The following is a 21,603-nucleotide window of genomic DNA, read 5'->3' on the forward strand; positions in this document are numbered from 1 at the left end:
CTTCTTAAACCAGTTGTAATCCTTTTCAGAAAAATTGTCCAGCTGACTGTACTGTTTTAAACCAGATGGAATGCCATCCTGAAATCTCGACCTCGTAAATAAGTGATCACACAATGTAGGTATGGAAGAATGTTCTAGAAAGGCACCTTGTGGTATGTTGTGTTAGATACATTTCATGAATCATTTCTGGTCCTCTTGATCTCTCCTGTCCGTGAGACCTTTGACGGCCCGACAGCTCCAGAAACATCTCAAGGACACCAGTTACTTTCAGGAGGGCATAATTCCACAGTCCCTTAGCCTTCTGCTCTACGGTGCTCCTTCTAACTCCTGCCCTGCAGCATCCTGGTTAGTGGGAGCAGGAGCTCTGCTGTGAGATCTCCTGGGGTGCCAAGACCAAAAAACCATGGGGATTCATGTCCCACAGGAGATGGGATCTGTGGATATGCCCTCCTTTCCTCCAGGGACAGCTTGCCTTGAGCTGCGGTTTCCTGCACCCCTCAGAAGGCAAGTGCCTGACTCCAGCACTTCCTCCTTTCCTGCTCGCCCTTATCTTCCTCACTCTGACTTCCCTGGGATTGTGGTCTTTAATAAGGAGCAGCACAGAAGCTTTTGCCTCGGGCTGTGCTTCTAGGGAACTCAGGCTGGGACAGGTGTGCAAACCTGCCTTGATTTTCGAAGTATTGCTTCCTGGGCTCCTGTGCCAGATCTGCCTTGAAAATCAGCTTGGTGTTGTGAGCAGTAGCGCGGAGGATGCCTTTGACATTGTTGCTAGAGTCACTGCTGAGACTAAAACCCAACCTGACAAGCTTTCCCAACAAAGGAACATGACACAGTGTACTAAGTTAAAAGTATAATAACCATTTTGAAAGAGGGTTATCGAATGCCTGCTAATAAACTGAGGCAAAACCTTTAGATAAAGCCCCTCAAACCATTTTAGCATATCAAAACTTAACGCAGTATGGTTTACCAAAGAATAAAGTCCACACACATGTCTTTGAGCCCACTCAGTTGATTTCTTTTGCAAGGACACAGTGCCCGATCCCATACAGCAGAAGGCAAAACCATCTCTACTAATCTTTAGCTTTTTTCCTTCTTCTTCTTCCCATTCAATTCTTAGTCCCTCTGCAATAAGGCTGAAGAAAGCTGAGTAGTCAGGATAACAATGACATGTGTCTCATTCACCTCCAGTGTGGGAGAAAAACCCAATGGAAGAGTCTTCAGTGTTAGTAAAGCGAACTGACATCGTCACCTCCCTGGGAGGTACCCTAGGCTCTTCAGAGGCAAGGGTAGGAGGTGATGTTTGCAGATGGCCCCTGAGCACTACCGGGGTAACCAACGAAAGAGCTTAAGGAGTTGATGCTGGAGGGTCTGGATAAGGGCCTGGATAAGTCTGGAGGGTCTGAGATTCACCAAAGTCAACATGGTGGGTTTGCACCTTCAAGCGTGATACCCGCTCGGGATCCAGGAAGCACATCAAAAGTGCCAAGAGTCCCCAGAGGGAAGGATTCGGAGGCTGCAGATCTTGGCTGCTGTGACTGTCCAGGGCCTGCAGGCCCCCTGGAGCCCTGGCATAAAAATTCTGGAGGGAGAGACCTTACAAGCAGCAATTCGAGGAGCAGCTGCCAGGGTCCAGCCCACTGCTGGGTGTGCTCAGGATGCCAGGAATGTCCACTGAGAGAGCCCGGCTGAAGGCTGCACTGTCTCCTGGGAGAAGTCCCCCCGGGAGGAGGCAGGAGTGCCGGAGATGATTCAGGGGCTTCCCAGCTCTGCTGAGGCTTTCCCCCCGCCAGGGCTTCCTATTGGTCCCATCAGGGCAGAACAGCCTAGGTATAAATCTTTCTCCACCAAGACACTGTTCTCAGTGTCTGTGCTCTTTAGGGGTGAGGAGCTATTTGGTGAGTTCAGGGTAGTAAGAATGGTTGAACCAGACCCACAGTCTCAAACCAGTGACTGGAAGGGAAAAATCCCAAAGCAGAACATTTCCCCCAGAATCTTCCACTCACGAAAATGGAGGCCAACACAGACCATAGATGTGTAGTTGATCAAAGCCAAACTGCCTCCCAAAGACACCCAAATCCCTTTCTTGCTGGTCCCTGGACAGCTTTTGTGTTCCTTCATTTGTCTCTGTGTTTGGTGTGTTTGGTGACTCTTCTCCCTTCAGACCATGCCCTGGTATCCCAAGGTCTGGTCTTTATAGCTCTTTGTTCTGAATTGTTTTCTCTTCTGAGAGCTAATTCTCAAGAAGCCCACTCCCCAAATATCACCTTTTTGGACACCTCTCAAAATCCATTTTTACTCCTGCCTCCCTCTGAACATGTCCATGTGAACACTCTTGTGACCCAGGTGTCCACCCACAAACTCCAAACCGGGATATGTCTCATTCCCCCAACGCATTCGACGGCCATCAGGTTGGGTGATCCCTTCGTCCCTTCCTTTTTTTTTGCTGTTCCCTTGCCTATCATCCTGACCTCCTCTCACCCCTGAATTACTGTGCCAGGGGACCTCGCTGGCAGCCTCCAGTCCTCTCCTGCTCACTCTACTTCTCATCCTTGGATGAAGCGTCCTCGGGCATCTTTCATCATGTCCTGCCACCCACTTATAGCTGAACCTCAAACAACTCTTTCCAGATGCACCATATTTGAGCCCGACCTGCGTAGGGACGCAGGGGGTGGCTCAGGAGAGAGGGGAGGAGAGCGGAGCGACAGGGCAGGTGTCCCTCCTTGACAGCTGTGCCGGGAGCAGCCGTGGGCAGCCGCCCAGCAGGGCTCTGGCTCTGGTTTACACTGAGGTTTCTTTGGTTCTAATTACAAGTGAACACAATGCCGCCCCCTCTCCTTAGCCACTAGCTCCTGTTACTCTCACTAAGAGGAGCTGAAAAATGAGCAGTTTTCCACACTTCCTCCCACGGGATCGGATAAAAGAAGCATCAATTTGGTGACTCAAGGCTTCCTTCTCCCACTGACAATCCCACCCTCCTGCCTGAGGGGCACCCAGTTTCCCAGGATTGCGCCTGCCAGATCCCAGTGGCAGCAGCTGGGCGTGATTCTCTAATCAGGACGAACTGGGGAGCCATGCCTTTTCCCTCCAGCTCAATCAATGTTTTATCTCCCCTGAGGTGGGGGGATCGCCTGGTGTGAGGGGTCTCAAACCATTCATTTCTTTTTTCTGAAAACCCCAGGGCATTCTAGATCTTAGAGGGAGTTTTCAATCAAATAGTACAATTGGGCAGAATCTAGCAAAATTGAACTGATATTATGTATAAATGTATGAAATCTATTCCAAACCCTTACAGAAATGAGTTTTTTTCCTTTTCTTTTTCTTTCTTTCTTTCTTTCTTTCTTTCTTTCTTTCTTTCTTTCTTTCTTTCTTTAATTCAGCAGTTTTATCCTTGCCATAACTTCCTGTCTTTAGGGCTGTTGACTTAAACTTCTATTTTTTAGAGTCCCACCAAAATTCTGCTTCTGTGTCTGGTGTTGTATCTTTTTACCAGACATACTTGGAATATCGGTTTTTCTGGGTGTCATCCACTTCCTGATTCATTCTCTTTCCCGCCCTCCACACACCCCTTGTCTCGATTCTCAACTAGGAAGGATGCTGAGCCTGAAGCTTATGAAAGGGGAGAAAAAAACCAAGACTAGAGCCTCGAAGCTGGAAGACCTCATGGGGGAAAAACTCACTGTGGATTCAGGGGAGAAAGTTATTTTCATTCCCCCTCTCGGAAAGCACAGAATGAAAGAATTCCGAAAGAATTTGGAAACAATAGCTAATTTGGAAATCTGCCTTATTCAGAAGTGAAAGATTTGACTGGAAAGAGGAGCAGGTGGCAGTAAAGGTGACCCGTGAAGAGCAGAGGCTTTGAATAGAGACAGAGCTAGCTCGGCTGTGTGGTGAAAGGGAACTGACTTAACCTCTCTGATCGCTGTATTCTCATCTAGAAAACAAGCAGAGTAAGTCCTCCCAGTGCCGTGAAGATAAAATGACAGGTGTTTCGCCCACAGCCTGACACACAGTAACAGACAAAATAACAATCTCCCAAAACTTAGAGCGAGCCCAGCAACTGGACAGCAATTTTTTTCTCTCCTTCCCTCCTTCCTTTCCTTCCGCATTCTCTCCCTTCCTTCTTTTCATTCTTCCTTCGTTCTTTCATTCCTCCTTCCTTTTTAGTGTGGTAAAATATTCACAACATAAAATTTACCATTTTAACCATTTTTAAATGTATAATTCAGTGGCATTAAATACATTCACGTGGTCACGCAACCATCACTACTGCCCGTTTCCAGAACATTTTCAGCACCTCAAACGCTGTCTCGTTAAACATTAATTCCGCATTCCTTCTTCCGCCTAGCATCCGGTAACCATGATTCCACTTTCTGTCTCTATGAACTTGACTATTCTAGGTGCCTCATATAAGGGGGATCATGCAGTATTTGTCCTTTTGTGTCTGGCTTATTTCACTGAGCATGATGTCCCCGAGGTTCATCCATGCATAGCCTGTGTCCTTCCTTTTTATAGCTGGATAATGTTCCATTGTGTGAATGTTATCATATTTTGTTTACCCATTCATCTACTGATGGGCATTGGATTGTTTCCTCCTTTTGGCCATTATGAATAAGGCTGCTACAAACACTGGTATACAAATGTCTATTTGAGTTTCTGCTTTCTGAGCAGCACTTTTAAAAGACGTAGTTTGTCATGAAAAATTTTTCCGAATTTGGAAATTGGCAAATGGGATTACTGGATGCACTTTCCAAGCTGTGCTGGGTGTGGTTGAAAAAGTCTATCCTGTGTCAGGATGATCGGATTTGCTAGGGATGTTTGCCTTTGTTTGATTTTCCTATTTTGATTGATTCCGTGATTTTACAACTCTGTAATGGTAGAGGCTGTGGTGTAGAAAACCAGGAGCATTACAAATGAATCTCACGCTGTTGCATTGCAAATGCTTTCTGCCCAGGAGAAAAGAAAGTTAACTCAAAGGTTATAGTTAATGCCTGGTAGGATCTTTTGGCAGGTTTAATGGAAGCAGTGAAGGAAATAGAAAATCTATATAATTTGAATAAGGATGGATTTTGCTCCTTGGTCTCTCTTGTTCTTCTTCCCAAAGAGTCTACAGCAGTGTTTGGTGGACTTGCTTGTCCCTTCATTCTACTAGATGTTGCCCCTAAATTGCCCTTCTTTAGTCTGGCCTTGGTCTTGGGCAAAACAGTGAAGAAGCCCTTGTCTGTGTGTAAAAGATATGTTCGAAGTTTCTTCCTGTGCAGGCCCTTGTCTGAGCTTTTGCTTTTCTGATTGGCTGAGTTCGATGCAGTTTCTTTCTTTCAGGGGCATTTATGATTTAAGCTTCTGAACTGTGTCCTAAGTCAGCTCAGACAAAGCTCAGAGAAAGGGATTTCAGGCTTTATAAATCAATGCAAGATTTCAGCAGATATTAAAGTAATATTAAGCACCTGTAATATAATTTTTATTTTATTCTGAATGCTGTCTTCAGCTTGTATTGGGGGTCTAGCTAGAGGCTGTCAATTCCCCCTTCTGAGCAGCTCATTAAATCCACTTCCCTTAGGGGCTCTCAGACTCCATGGTGCTGGGTACTAGCCTCGTTGCCCTAAGGACAAGTACCAGGCAGCTAAGGACAGCTGCTGTGCCCCAGAGCCCATGAAATTACTCAAGCTGACCAATCCACAGGGAGCCTGAGAAACCTAGCTAAGCTTATCCCACTTGTCATATATAAGCTGCCCCCTATAGCTCCAGCTCCATGTTACCCTGTCCCCTGTCCCTGGGTACAACCCTCTGTATGGCCAGCCTGTAACAGAGGTCTGCTTTCTCTTGTCCCTAGTGTCACTGTGTTGTGTCCCACCATTGAAAGTAAGTCCCACAGCACACACTGTGTCAGGGTCTCTGTTTTATCTCAAGGGAATGTGGGCGAAGGTGAGATGGTCTCCACCCTCCAGGAGTTTGCAATCCAGCAGAAGAAACACAAATCCTTACATGAAAAGGTAAAGAAGAAAGCGTGGTGTCTTCAAGGTCAAGAGCATGAGGGTGAGGTTCTGAAGAGGGTGTGAGCACTCCACCTGAGGGTGGTTGTTGGGGGTTGGAGGTTTTTTGGTTAAGAATCCTGATTCTTGATTGGATTCTTCAACCCCCCCACCTTTTCTGATTATTTATTTATTTGACAGAGAGAAAGAGAATGTGAACAAGCAGGGGGAGAGGCAGCAGGAGAGGGAAAAGCAGACTCCTCGCTGAGCAGGGAGCTCGATGCAGGGTTCCATCCCAGAATCCTGGGATCATGACCTGAGCTGAAGGCAGATGCCCAAGGGCTGAGCCACCTGCGCACCCGTGGAGTCTTAATCTCTTATGAAGAATCCTGCTCCCTCTCTCAACAGTTCAGACATATTTCCTTCCCCCACTTCATTTTATGACTTAAGTTTTAGTATGATTTTATTCTGGTGATAGGCGCGGAGTGGGAAAGAGAGAAGATCATGAGGAGAGGGATGGTGCCAAACTGAAAGGCTGAGTTTTTATAACCAGCCCTCCTCTTCTCTCAGGAAAGTGGCCCTGTCCCTTCGAAGCCAAGACGTACTTCGTTCTTCTCAGCCAGAGAATGAGGTCTATTCTGTTTTCATAGTGAAGCTGTTGAGCAGCTGTTCACCAATCTTCTTTTCCACCTCTTCATTCCCATTTGTCAGGACTAAGACAATCTGTGTCTGGCTCTCCTCACTCTCTTGTAGCCCCGACAGAACTCACTTCCCTGGAGCCAGAACTAGGAGCTAGAGGCAGGGGTGCCTGGACACACCGTGCCAGGGTGTACAAGAGCAGGGCCAGCGCCCAGGAGTGAGACGTCTCCTTACTCGGCGTGTCCGAGCTGCCTCACTTGCCTTACCCTGGTCCTGCTATTCCCATCCCGTGGAAGTGGGCACATGGCCAATCAGGACTTTCTCTCCAGCGCCATCTCCCTCCCTCAGTATGACCTTCAGCTGAGCTCAGACAGTTTCATCCATTCCCCTTAACCCTGGCCATTCTAACTCACCCAGGGGAAGAAATTCTACTGATGTTGTAAACAAATCATGGTTTAGTCAACACTAAAGAAAACGAGTATTTCTACTTCACTAACATGACCAAGTCCATTTTTCTTTCCTTCATAAAGTTGCTGAACTAACTCGGTATATACTAAAGACACATGACATTGATTTCTAGAAAGCCTGAGCAAGGCCATAGGACAGCCATCTCTGGATGTTAGAAATTAAAAATATTCTTCACTGCAGTTCTTGCAAGAGCTAGTTCTAAGGGAGGCAGCTTACCATTTGGGGAGATCAAGTGGTGGAAAGAGGGCAGAGCCCATGGAGAAAATCTTGGTGGTTCTCCTCATATTTCATTTGAGGGCTCCCCTGAGGGGTCAGCAGGGCTCAGAGTGGATTTGAGGAGGAACAAGGATTAAGGCTTTTGAAGGGTTTGAAAAATAAACAGGGGCTGCAGCATTAATAATGTAGTACCTTCTTTAGAACAGAGGAGAGTTCAAAAGCTGTTCTTGTGGGGTATTAGCTATTGTTTCCAGTACCAGCTCCTTTCAAAGACCCTCCCCTTTGGCCTTGTTTCTCACCCCTAGAGCATCTCTCTGTGGCTACAGAGAAGGAGGTGTGCTTGGCAGTAGGACGAAACTCCTCCTTTCCCTCCCACACTCCTCTCCTTCCTTCCTTCTTCCCTCCTTCTCTCTTTCTCTCTCCTCTATTTCTCTCTCTCTGCCTTTTATTTTCTTCAGAAATGCATATGATCCTAAATTTCAGAACTCAATCTCAGGACTTGAACTGCTGAGGTTAAACTGACTAAGGTATAAGCCATGTTGAGGACCATGAATTGTGCTGAAATATGGCCTTCCTGGAATATTCCACTAGCAGTAGTTCCACTGCCTACTCTCCTTATCACTCTCTGAAACTCTTCTTTTTCTGTGTAAGAGTTACTTGTCTGTTTCTCCCACTAGAAGTTAAGCTCACTGGGGGCAGTGACTTTGCCCTCAACAGTATGGTGCTTATACCACTGTGCATATCACATCAATTAATGTTGGATAAATGAATGAATGAATAAGTGTATGAATGAGTTGCCTTTCAATAATGAGTAATTTAAGTAAGTCAGTAATAGTGAAAGAAAGTAAGTTCTTTCATTTAGTGTGTTGAAATTCTTTCATTCAGTCCTTCATGAATTCCAAATGTGAATTTAACACACGTAGTGTGTTGAAATTCTTTCATTTAGTCCTTGTTCCATCTAAAATATCCTTGGGGACATATGCCAGGCAGAGTGCTAGGCACTGAGGATAAGGCAGTGAACAAGACCAACATGGCTCCTGCCTCATGGGGCTTAGAGTCTGGGAGGAAATACAAGCATTAAACAAGTAATTTCAGTGTACTGCATTTTTCATAAGGTAGAACAACTTTAATTTGTTTGCCTGTTTTGTTCTGGGGAAAATAATTGCAGTATAAGTTGAAGGCTGCTGGGTACAACTTGACAAATTCTTGAAAGAAACCCAGGGCTCCTGGCAGGCCATTACCCATTAGAGGTTGCTTCTACTTGCATATAATGGAATCCTGACTCTGGAAGCAGAACGAAATTGGGATTTACTTTTCCTCATATGGAAACAGGCTGGCCAGACAGTCTAAGACTGGTGAAGTGGCTTCCTGATGCCATTAGTGTTTCAGGATCTTTCTATCCTCCTGCTCTGCCATCCCAAGCATCAGATTTGATTCCTCCAGCTCAGGCCTCATATCTGGTTTCCATTCCAAGAAGGAAAAAGGAAGTGACAAGGTGGAAAGGAGGTGCCTATATTGGGAAATTAAAATCTCCTTGAAGTCTCCAAAGACTTCTTCCAAAACCGTATCAGATGCTCATCCTCAGGTGCAAGGAGCTTCTTTACTTTGGGCAAAATCTGTATTGGGTTGAGGGAGAATGGCAAATTCCACTCCATTACAAAATGGTTTCTATTTCTAAGGGAAAGGGGGAGAATACATAATGGGTCAACAACTAGCCACTAGCAGAGTCTTCCACAGAGGACTCATTTCTTCCCAAGCTTGTTTAGAAGGACTTAGCTGGCCTGACTGTAGTTGCGTGACCAGAAATAAGAACTTAGTGAGTCGCACAGCGGAACACATCTTCAGGATGCTGGGTTTCAGCAGATGCTGACAACAGACTAAAACACCAGCAGCAGGCGCAGGGACATGGCACAAAAATGCACCTCTAAGTTTGGTGATAGCAGCAACCAGGATCTGGTGTGCATTATATTAAACAGGGGATAGGTTAGACTGCTGTCATAAGAGAGACCCAAAATACAGTATCTTGAGCAAGGTGGAAATTTATTTCCCTTGTATGTAACATTCCACAGGTAAGCTGTCCAGGGCTATTTGAACAGCTATCATTCTCAACTTGTGGCTGCTATCTCAGGACAAGAAAGCTACTCCAATTTTCTTTATGTCTTGGCCAGAAGGGAAGAGAAAATGGCCAGAGTTATATATGCCAATTCTTTTAAAATCAAGGGCTAGAAATGACACACACATTACTTCTGCTCATATCCCATTGGCTAGAACAGTCATGAGATTATCCAGATCCCAGATGCAAGAGATGCTGGGAAATGTAGTCTTTTTGGGAAAAAAAAAAAAAGAATTTATTCCTTTGAGAGAGAGAGACAGTAAATGAGCGAGTGAGAGAGCATGAGCAGGGAGAGGAGCAGAGGGAGAGGGAGAAGCAGACTCCCCACTGAGCAGAAAGCCCAATATGGGCTGATCCCGGGATTCTGGGATCATGATTGAGCCAAAGGCAGATGCTTAACCAACTGAGCCACCCAGGTGCTCCTGGGAAAGGCAGTCTTAAGACAGTTATGTGCCCCACTAAAACTACATAACTAAGTAAGAAGAGGAGAATGGATCTTAGCAGACATCAACCTCTCACATTTATGAGGTCTCCTAGTTTCAAGGGATTATCCTGATTCCATTAGTGATTCAGGAATGTCCAGGTCTGGCTCTCTGTGCATTAGCAAGATCTGGAGTCCATAAGAGGATGAAGAGTCCAGAAAAAACGGCAGACTTTTAATTAAATGAGCAGATGGGAGCTCAAGTATTGAACTAGTGGATAAATAATAAACTGCTGGATAAATATTTAACTACTGGATAGTATAGGAAGGCTTTTATTTTTACCCCATTCTGTGAAGTGAAACTCCAAGTCTCAATAGTAAAAAGTGATGATTAGTAAAAGGAACTATCTTAGCCTGGGTACTCCAGAAAACAGAGCCTGAGACAAGGATTAAAGTGCTAACCCTTTTTTAAGGGAGATGCAAACCCAAAGCAGGAAAAGTAAAGTAAAAAGAAATGAGCAAGGATGATGGGAAGTGATACAATGTATCACCACACCAGCCACCACTTCACTGAACTACAAAGAGACAAGGGACAAAGCTGGCTGTTCAGCAGGTGTGCCCATTCAGCATCCAGGACTTCTCCTGGGAGAGTTATAAAGAGAAATCACACCCTGGAGTAGCTAAGAGGCAAAAAAGAGGAGGGAGAATTTATCTGTCTTCATCCCATTCAGATCTATTTCTCATTGATCAAGGTTCACTCTACAGGAAGCACCAGCTTCCCCCTCAACAGCCACTCAGATGGGCCAGATTCCATACTCTGTACTACAATGTTCTTAAGTCCGTTAAGGGGAAGGGTGACCTGATAGAGGTAGGATGCCAATCAAGTGAGAAAAAGGAGGAGGTGGTCAAGGGAATTTGCAAAAATGCACAGGTTTCTGTCCTAATCATGAGGACATACAGGCCATGATGGGACCATAAATTGTTCAAGAAGATGTACTCTGGTCTAAAGGGTCAGTTGAGCTGCACCAATCTATCTTCTCCAGTTGGCTGCTAAGGGGGGTCAGTTGGCTGCTAAGGGGCTAAAAAAAAAAAAAAAATCTCCTTAGACATACCCCTAAGAGTTACTGTTGTTGAAAACAATAAGAACAATAGGACTTAAATGTATTACTCTTACTTAATGTATTACTCTTCCCTAGGAAGATTACCTACGAACTTTTGGTACGGATGATCTCTTGATGGAAGCATTACTGTTGTCTGACAGAGGTTGAGTGCAAAGCATGGTGCATCAGAGATGTTGGAGATGCATGCTATTGTCACTGGCCCACATGGAGAAAGAACAATATAAATACGGAAATAACATTAAAACACAGCACAGGCTAAGTGCTAGGTGAGTGATCTAGAATTCAGAGGAGGACATATCCACTAGCATTTGCCAGGAGAGGAGAATGCTTCATGGAGGTGGTCATATTTGATGTGGGCCTTGAGAGAAAGGTGGACTTAGGTATGTATGGAGTAGAAGGGGGCATTTGATGTTGGGGGCAAGACATAGACAAAAACACGGTGAATGACAGCAGAAGAAACAAAGAATATCTGCTTTGTCTAAAGGAAAGATTGAGAAGCAGCTGCGAAGATGGGTTAAGTTAGGGATATTCTTAGATAAAGAATTTGGATCTTTTCCCTAACAGAGTTGCAAAGGGATTTTAGAAGTCAGAGAAGGGGATATTGGAGAACAGCTTGTGATGAGTAGGGACGGGGCAGAGTTGGAAAGAAATTCCATTATGGAAACCATCCCTTAAAAAGGACTCTTAACCAAATAGGTCATACCCACTTGGTCAGAGGGGATGGTTAAGTGGAATGGGCACATGGGGCAGTGTATTTTGGGGGGGGTGGTCAATTGCAGAAAGGAAAAGCAGGGAAGACAACAAAGATGATTTTTCAATGTTGCCGTTTTGCCACATTTCTGCTCTGCACAGACCAAAGGCTTGGTCAGCCTGATTCATCTGGAGTCCTTCTAATGCTCTGTGGGCAGCATAATCATGATGGAGAGGTCTGCCTTAAAGCACTACAGGATGCAGTATTAGTCTGATTTTATGGCTCTGTACTTCAGGCTTTCCTTTCAACCCCTGGCAATTCTATGGCACCTGTCTTCCTCTTAGGCCAACTGTCAGATGGTTTTTGGTGAGCCTAAGATCTTTGTTCAAACCCACTTTATAAAATGTTATTTTCCAGTTTATTCCTTTTCTAATTATGTACCTGCTGCTAATTCTTCGTACATTACTCCTAGGCCTGCCTGCAGATTGTGCCATGGATGTTTTATAACTGTTACAACTTCCTTTTCAAAAGCATTTGGGATGTTTTCCCTGTAGTAACTTACCCTTCTAGAAAGTCTAGTTCCTGCCCACGCACCACATGAGTCACAATAGAACCTGATTCAGAGCTAGTGAAACCTTTAAGAATAAAACTGTTATTAGTGAAAAAAGGTTTAGTTCAGGAGGAACTGAGGAAGATTCGATTCAGTTTGGGCTTGAAAACAGTAAATTCCTTTCAAATAAAAATTTTCTTCCCACTTCAATTCTATATGTTTTGAGAAAATATGTTAGTCCTCAGAGAGACTTTTGGTACAATGAAATGTGAAAAAAAAAATGATTCCAAAATTAAGTGGTAATTTGCTTCAGTTTTATTTGATGTCTGGAGGACAGAAACACTTTTCTGGATCAGGAAAGAAAAGAAGGTTCCACGGTTGTTAGGACAGTTTGCCAGAACCAGGCAAGTCCTTTTTTTTTTTTTTTTTTTTTAAGTTTGCCCAATGCAGTTCACAGAATATTCTAGTTTATAACATTTATACCCAGATCTCTTGTAGGTCCATGAATCATTGTTGTTCTTGTTACCTTTGCTGTAAGACAAATTATCCTAGGGACAGAAATTCTGAGAGCTTGCCTGGATGGTTCTCACTTGGCATTTCTCAGGTAATTGGTCAGATGTCTACTGGGGTCACAGTTGTTTGCAAGTTCAGCTGGACAAGATGTCCAAGATGGCTTGTCACTTGGCTGGTCACTAATGCTCCCTATTGGGTGACAAGAGTATCTACACATGGCCTCTCCAGTGGGACAGTCCCAGAGTCATCAGAGTTCTTTAAAGGCAGTTGGCCTCCCTCAGAGCAAACATCCCAACAAAACCAGATGGAAGCTATCCTGCTGTTTCCAGCCCATCTCAGAAGTCACATAGTGCTGGTATTGGTTGAAGCAGTCAGGCCCACCTGCACCCAAGGAGAGGAGGCAGAGACACCCCTCTTGATGAGAGGAGTATCAGATCATTTGCAGGTGTTTAAACAAAAGCAAACCCCAGCAAACTGCTATAGTCCTATACAGACAGCTTTCAGTCTCTCTGAGCACCGTTCCAGGAATTCTAGCAAGTTCCTGTCTAACTTGGTTAGCATTCTGAGATACACTTTAGGTTGTCTTCTCCAGCTTCTTCCCAGAACCTCCTTGTCATGTTTTTCCATTTCTTTCTACTTGGATAAATCACTTGAAGTATCTCATCTTTTTTTTTTTTTAAAGCACTTTCTAGCTGATTTAATCAGTTAATGGATTCCTAACTTACGTGTAAGATGTCAGTCATAAAATTTTATTTTTGTATTTATTACAGAGATTTTAATAGAAGAGCTTAGTTTTTGAACGATCTTTCAAATGACTGCATTACACATGAATCTTATTATAATACACTGAAATAATCATTTCAGTGAAGTGCCTATGTTTTTCATCTTAACGGCACCTAATTGCCCTTCTATTTCAAACAATACAATGAAATTCCTTCCCGATAAAATATTATGGACAGTCCTTTGGAAACAGTTGTAATGGGTTGTGCCCACATTAGAAAAGGAAAGATACTGAGAGCTGACTGAATGCCTGAGAAATTGTGTTCTGTCAAACATTTCAAGCAATTAGCCACCAATAAGCCTCATAAAAATAGATTCTTCCCCGCTTTAAAAACTGGAAAATTGCCAATAATCTTCAGCCAGATGGGTACAGCCTTCCTACAGTCATCCTAGATTTTCCTTCTCAAGTCTTCCCAGTGCAGCCTGAAAGTTTTGTTCACATTCACTGCCTCATAATGAATGGACTGAGATTGACAGGCTGGACCCCTTCTTGAGTAAGGGTGTGAGAGTGGTTTCTCTTCCTGTAGAAAGTTTTCTCTTCCTGCAGAAAGACGTTCTGAAGGTGGATGGTGTCAGGGAAGAGCAAATGTCACAGTATAATGACACAGAGTGCTTTGCACTGAGTGCTTCCGAGGGCACGGACTTCGATTTGCAAACCCTTTAAACTGCTCTCGGAAGCTAAAGGAAATGGTAAATTTAGAAAGACTAGCATGTCGCTGAGTTGCCAATAGGGTTATTCAATAAACTGAATACTTTCTTAGAAATTAAATGTAGGTTTTATAAGACAATGGGTAATCAGAGATCTACAAATATAATATGGTTTCTATAATACGATGGCATTTTATGGTTTTTGTATGGTGATTTTACATTAATGTTTTGTTTTGTATGCAGGTTGGTCTTACGGAAATAGTGTAGCAGGACAATATAATGTGCTCCACGTGCAGATGAAGAAGTGACTTGAGCCAGCGTCCTAGGAGGCTGTGCTCTGCCCAACGGTATCTATTTGCTATATTGTTTGTAATTTCCTTTAAAACATTTCTACACTGAAAAATCTGTGTTAGTTGGTTTTTATCTGTACTTCAGAAGCAGTTAGTTAATATTTGAAGTACTCTAGTCACAAATTATACACCAAAGGGATAGTTAATTGGCATCTGAAAGTTCTAAATAAAGTCTATACTCTAGAGACAGCTTGGTAGGAGAGGGACTTAAACATTCCTTATGTCTGATCTGCACTAAAGGCTTTGATTAATTGAGTGGATGTTAGAATTTTGTCATCATTGAAATGAGAGGTCTTCAAATGTGTGGACTTGCTAGAAGTGTTGTTTGGGTAGTTCCACCTTTAAATAGAGTATAGAGTGTAGGTAACAGGGCCAATACCTCGCTCTAGGATTCTGATTCCAAACTTGTTTTGTGCTAAGATGCTGAGGGGCAAATTTCTGTAACCCTGTTTTGGCTTGGTAGCTGAGTTGGCTGCTAGAATATTCACATTTACTTTCAATAAACTTTTCATGAAAGATGCCATCTCAGTACCCAAAAGGGCAGAAACTCAGAACTTTATTGAGTGTACAGAATAGGATGTGTAACTCTCTTTGTGCTTATATTATTACAGTAACATCTCAGACAAATTAATTGCAAGCATGTATCAAAGGTATGTTTCAAACTTGCTGCCAGGGAGGAGTCCTATGAGCACATTAACTTAAGTATTAAGTTAAGCAACAGTGGCAGCCACTTCTACTCCTGGGCCTGATGGGACAACGGAAGGGTAAACTCGAAGATGGGAGCTATGTAGAAGTTGCTGTCTGCCAGGGCAAGGGCCTTCAGTCGAGGGGACAGCCCACCCATGGCATCTCTGCAGGGAGAGAACCAGTGTGTGGAGACCCCAGCCCCATTCTGCTGCCCTTCACCTTCCAGTCTCCTGCTGGTGCTCCTCACTGAGCCAGAATTAACCCGAACTGGAATGCCAGGAAGCCCAGAATGCAGTCCATGCAGGCTAGCTTCCAGGGCCCAGGAGGCTGGGCAAAGGTATGGAGTAGAGATGGAGGAGCAAACAGAAGATCCAGCACAGTAAATTTTCTAGAAAGGACTCTTGAGCTCATTGAAGTCTATCAGAAAATAGCTTATGTGATTTATCAGGAGCAAGTAATTACCTCTCCAAAGGAGCAACTAATCACTTCAGACCACAAAGTTCGGCTTCAGTTCAGGGACAATTTTCTTTCTCAGTGTGTGCAACAGAAATTGGTCTGACCTGGCTTTTATTATAACTCACCACCCGGTAGGAGGCTTACTGCTTCATCTACCTATAAGTAGTGGTGGCTAGGAGGAAGAGATTTTCTTCTTAATACCTCATACTTAGATTGGATTAGGTAAACTTTGCACATCTTCAGACAGAAAACATTCTGGATTTTTTCCCTCATCATACTTGTTGCCATTCACAATTAGATATTCATTAGTTTGTTGATGTGTTTGCCTGTCATTCCATTCAGTGACCATAATCCATGAAGACCAAGAGTTTTATCTCTCTACACACTGCCTACCATGGTGCTAGACACATCATCGATGCTCAGTAATTATTATTTACTGAATGAAGGAATGACTGTCCGCAAGGCAGCTTAGTGAAGTGGGGAGAGTATGGGTGCTGGAATAAGGAAGAATTAGGTGTTGAATCTTGGCTGTACTTAGGAGTTGAGAAGACTTAGCAAAGCTTAATCTCTCAAAGCTGCAATTTCCTCCTCTATAATACGGTGGTTATAAAATTTGCCCACCTAAATTTACTCACTTAAGTTTGAATCAGACACACTGTTGTCTAGTAGGGCTGGGAACATGAAAGAAGGCAGTTAGGAATTACAGGGACACCTGCTGCTGTTCTCATCACCATTGTTAGTTTTCATAAAAGCATGTTTACAATAAGGGAGGATGCCTTTCAAAAGAGTAATGATCATTAAAAATATAATTTTCTCAAAGGAATAACCAAGGGTATGGCATATAAAATAAAGGCTTCATCTTTTTGAAGCTTATTGAAACTTCTCTTTTAAATGATCATTGGTCACTAGTGTTTGGTACAAACTAGTAGAAATATACTCAGCTGAGTCTGAAGCCTATAACATCTGTGAAATAGGATATTCTATAAAAATGGCATGGTATATGCAATAGAAATGTTCCTAAAATATGCAGGAACACTTTTATTGATTATAACACATTTTAAAAGCATTAGGAGCATTCATCCGATGATGAATTTTCCTCTAAAGCGAAGAATGACCCCAATATTATTGTTTTAAATCCAACTTCCTTTAAGTGGTGTTGATGTGGGGAAAACCCATATGCTGGTGATGTCCTCTGGGCTGCCTTTCCAAGTATGTGTCAGTAAAGCATGCTTTCCGGTTTTGTTTTTTGTTTTTGTTTTAAGTGGCCTTTAATTTTTTTTTTAATCATACAAGTTGACTATAGAAAAAGTAAGAAATACAGATGAGCAAAAACAATTTAAAAATGTGAAACTGACCCAGAATCAAACTTTTCAAATGTGAGTTTGTATTTGGCTTTTTTTTTTTTTTAATAGGCTTTGTAAGAAAATTCTCCATCAGAGTTACTTTTTTTCCATCCCTGGAGTATCAGTAGGGTTTCACCAATTTGAGTAAGTATTTTTGTAAACTGCTTCCCTTTCTCAAATGTCCCCCACTTTCCCGCTGTTAAGAACTTGTGATTATTCCTCCAACACTGACTTTAACTGCTCCCCAGTAAGTAACAACTATGTTGTTTAGGTGGAATTGGCCCAACCCCTCAGTTTTAGGGGTAGACACTATGTGGTTTGAGCCAATCCAGGTAATCTCATTTTCATTTGCTGATGTGATTGGTACAAGCAACTTAGATCCTGAAGTCCATACATTTCTAAATTCATGGCTTCCCCCCAAGCAATTCAAGAATTAACTACCTATATCAAGAATATGGACTTTAGAATCACACTGCCTTGATTTCAAGTCCTGACTACCTCAAACCATTTGTGTGAATTTTAGCAATTACTTGGTTTCTCTTGGCTTCAGTTTTTATCTGTATAACCTATAAACCATGTAAAGGACCCCATACATTGCAAGCACATGCTAAGGGTGATAATGTGTAACCAATTATTAATATGTTTCCTATCTTACAGTTAATCTGATTGATAAATTCTTGTCTACATGCCAGTAGGTATGGGTTACCTATTGGTCTTTCTTCTTGACAATTAATTCGTATAAATTTTAACAAAGACGTCTTAGAGACAATATACTCAGTTCAGATGCTAATGGAATGGCCAGTGGTTGAAAGCTCAGGCCAATCCTAAAGTGAGAGTTGTATGACTTCTTCAAAGCTGCTTGGGTCAATCCTCATCCCATCTCCATCTCCTTGGTTTTTTCAGTTGATCTTGTGCAAGGAAGTTGTTGATTGCCTACATTACAGTCATTCCTTCTTGCTAATACAAAGCTAATTTGTACATTAACTGGTCACACGGCTCACTTGGGGATTAAATCTTGATAATATCAATTTCTAGGTCAGTGATTGGTTTAGAAATGAATGGGGGGGTGCCTGGGCGACTCAATAATCAAGCATCTATCTTTGGCGCAGGTCATGATTCCAGGGTCCTGGAATCAAGCCCTGCATCTGGCTCCCAGCTCCGCGGGAAGCCTGCTTCTCCCTCTCATGCTCCCCCTGCTTGTGTTCTCTCTCCTGCTGTTTCTCTCTCTGTCACATAAATAAATAAAATCTTAAAAAAAAAGAAATGAATGTGTAATACAATTTTAGTCAATGAAATGTGAGGAAAGCCTTTCCACAGGGCTTCTGGAAAGGAAAACTTTATCTTTTTTTTTTTTAAGATTTTATTTATTTCACAGAGATCACAAGTAGGCAGAGAGACAAGCAGAGAGAGAGGGAGGCAGGCTCCCCACTGAGCAGAGAGCCCAACTTGGGGCTCAATCCCAGGACTCTGGGATCATGACTTCAGCCAAAGGCAGAGGCTTTAACCCACTGAGCCACCCAGGTGTCCCAAGAAAACTTTATCTTAAAAGGCAAACAGAGATGGAACCTTCTGTCTTTGGATGTTGATATGCGAGGAAGTGATGCTTGAGGTCGCTGCAGCCATCTTTCTATCATAATGGGTCAAGCTTGAGACCAGAGTCCACATTCTGAGGAGAAAATATGCTGGTTCTTGAAGACATTGTTGAACAATGGAAAACTAAAGTGCTTCGGGACTTCTTGTTGCATGGGGGATTAAAGCCTTTTATTGTTTAAGCCATTGAGAGCGGAGTTTTTTGTTACTTGCTTCAGAAAAAAACATCTAAATGGTTCAACTATGGGACATGAACAACCTATTTTCTCCTCTTAGATATTGTTCTTTTTATTCAGAGAGAAGCAGGCTTGGAAAAACATGAATTGCCCCACTCATTTTGTAGACAAAAAATACTACCAAAGGTTCTTTTGGTAATTCACTCTTTTCATAGCCACTTGAGTGATATCATATCTTATTGGCGTAAAGAAAAAGCAAAACCTTTTGTTCATGTTAGATGTGGAGACTTGGGTACCTCCAAGGGAACTCTGGGTATCTTTGGCTCATTTTATTTAGTACAGTTTTTAAAAGTCTGTATGCTCACAGGGAGGTGTGGAACGTTGGGAAATATAAGATTCAGATAGAGAAAAATTCTCTTCTTAGGGACAGAGAGGAAAACTCTTGGAACTGCAACTTCTGACAAAGTCGTTGTAGTTAGAGAAATCGAATAGATGCTGTTTCTGGACATGACAAAGGACATAAATCAAATATATAAGCTTATTTGCCTTTGGAAAGTAAAAGATTGTGTGGTATTTATTTAAAGGCAGATCAATCCTTCTCCCAGGCTAAATGAGGAAGAGATTAATTGAAATCTTAATGAAACATAAAATTGGGCATTGGCGATATTGCCTGTAACCATTGTAGACTGACAGATAATGCAGCCAGCTTGTTTACCTTATTGAAATGAGCCCTGAAAGGTGATGTGCCTGATTCCTAGTCTGAGAGTCTAATCTTTACTCCTTGGATTTTGTTGACAGGCTGATTTCCTGACTCACTGGATCAGCCAGGTATGTATCTAGTCTCCTTTGTTTCTAGCTACAAAAGACATACTGACATTGGTCTAGGCATGGCAGGGTTCCAACCCTATATTGAAAAGAACTCCAAGAATCTGGGATGAAGGAAGTCTTTGTCCTGTAAAAAGCAATGCTCTCTTTAAAACTGCATTAGGAAAATGATGCCTTTTGAAGAAAGCACATGCTATAGCCATCTTCCCCCTCTACATGTCAGCCACCTTTATAATTACATGACTTCTTTTCCTAACTAGCTGACCTCCTTGAGGGAAAGCCCTTTCCCTTATGAATCCCTTTATCTAACTCTTCCTGGCAGAGTAGGTGTTTGATAAATCCTAGTTGGCTGACTGTTGAGGTCTCCAATCTACATTTTGAAAGGCTAGGTTTTTTAACAGTGAAGCTCTAGATAAAGTTCACCAGGATTAACAGACTGGACCACTACTGTTTGACATTGAGTTTGCTGGTGTCAGAAAGAATGTGGGTGTCCCACTTTGATGAGGACAGCTTCTGAGAGATAGGTCCTGGGGTTAGTCAGACAAATCATAGCATCAAGCAGTGGGTCTTAATGATGCTGGGTGGGAGAAGAGAGAGTGGAGGGTAGGAGGCCAGGAACTGGAGGAATGAATAAATAAGTGGAGTTCACATTCTTCTCTTTGGACCCCTTATTACCATTATGCCTTCTGAACATAATGAGTGTGTCATTGCCAATCCATACATCTGTATACTAAATGTTAATAAGGATTGCTTTAATCCCCTCAAAAATTAGGTAAGAAAAATAAATAAAAATTCTACTATTGTCTTCATGCACCAACTTTTTGCACATCCCACTGTAAAGACCGTTTGTCTACACATGGATAAATAAGATAAATAGTCTCTGCCCTCATGGGGTTATAATCCACTCAGGAAGATTAGTGACAAATAGGCCATTACAATAATATAATATCTAGATTCAAATATGGGACTCTGTACTTAATATTAAAATAAGTGAATATTAACTGATAGATATTGTGGAGATTAATAACAGAAAATGTGTTTAGAATGGAGTTGGGGGCCGGCAGGGGGAGCTCTTTCCCCCCTAGTACTCCTGGTCAATCCTAGACCCAATAGGAAGGCAGGGATGGTGCATGTGGATTCTACTTTACTATCCCAGAAGGAAGAAGAAAGACTTACCTCCTTCCCTGGCAAGAGCCCAACCAATGAAAGACTGTCATAACAGCCAATGAGAAGCCACTATATTTTCAACTCCTAATTTGCTCCAACGGACTTTAGATTTATGACAGCCATCCCAAATTCCCTGTTTTTTTTTTCCTATAAAATGGTGTTCTTTACTCAGCAGAACTTGTCTATGGTTTTGCAATAGCTTACTGGTCCTGGATTACAATTCTCAACTACTCCCCCAGTAACCACCCTTCCTTTTTTTTTTTTTTTTTTTTTCTGGTAAAATAACTGGCAGATTTATTTTTAAAGGTAACACAACAGTTTTGTGTAATTAAACAGACAGAAATATTTTTCAGCCATTGTAGCAGATAATTATGGCTTCTGCTACCCAGAGTCTATTTCCTTTTTTTCTTGGAAGATCTTGAGTTTTTTCTTGGGAAACTATTGCCCCTTTCTGCTATACTTTCAGTGCATGGGGTTTGGTCATCCCTTCACCAACTCCCTCCCCAGATCTAGGGGTGGGAAAATAATCCAGGTCTCAGAAATATTTTATTTTAATCCTTGACCAGAGACTGTTTGAGTAGTCATGTGACCAAGCTAGTCCAGTCAGAAGTAATCCAGGGACTTTTTTTTTTTTTCCCCTTAATGGAATAACCTAGAAAAAGGAGTTCTCTTTTCTACAGACTTGGAAACAAGTATGAACCCTCAGAACTTCAGGCAGGTATCTCCTCCACAAGAGGAGAAAAGAGAAACAAAGTTTCTTATGAATGGAACGAGGGTTTGTGTATTAGAGGCAGAAAGGTCTCCCCCCAAGATTATAGAATCTAGAAAGACCTCGAGATACCTGATAGTGAAAATGATGAATCATAATTGTAGACAGGAG

At 42.6% G+C, this 21,603-nt stretch overlaps 1 pseudogene; it reads left to right on the forward strand.

The window, feature by feature from the left end:
* LOC116855053 overlaps positions 1-14,145 on the forward strand; it is a 125,663-nt pseudogene extending 111,518 nt beyond the window's left edge.
* The last annotated feature ends 7,458 nt before the right edge of the window (positions 14,146-21,603 follow it).

The sequence above is a fragment of the Lontra canadensis genome, unplaced genomic scaffold (assembly GCF_010015895.1).
Source record: "Lontra canadensis isolate GAN:19392208 unplaced genomic scaffold, GSC_riverotter_1.0 scaffold98, whole genome shotgun sequence".
NCBI lineage: Eukaryota > Metazoa > Chordata > Mammalia > Carnivora > Mustelidae > Lontra > Lontra canadensis.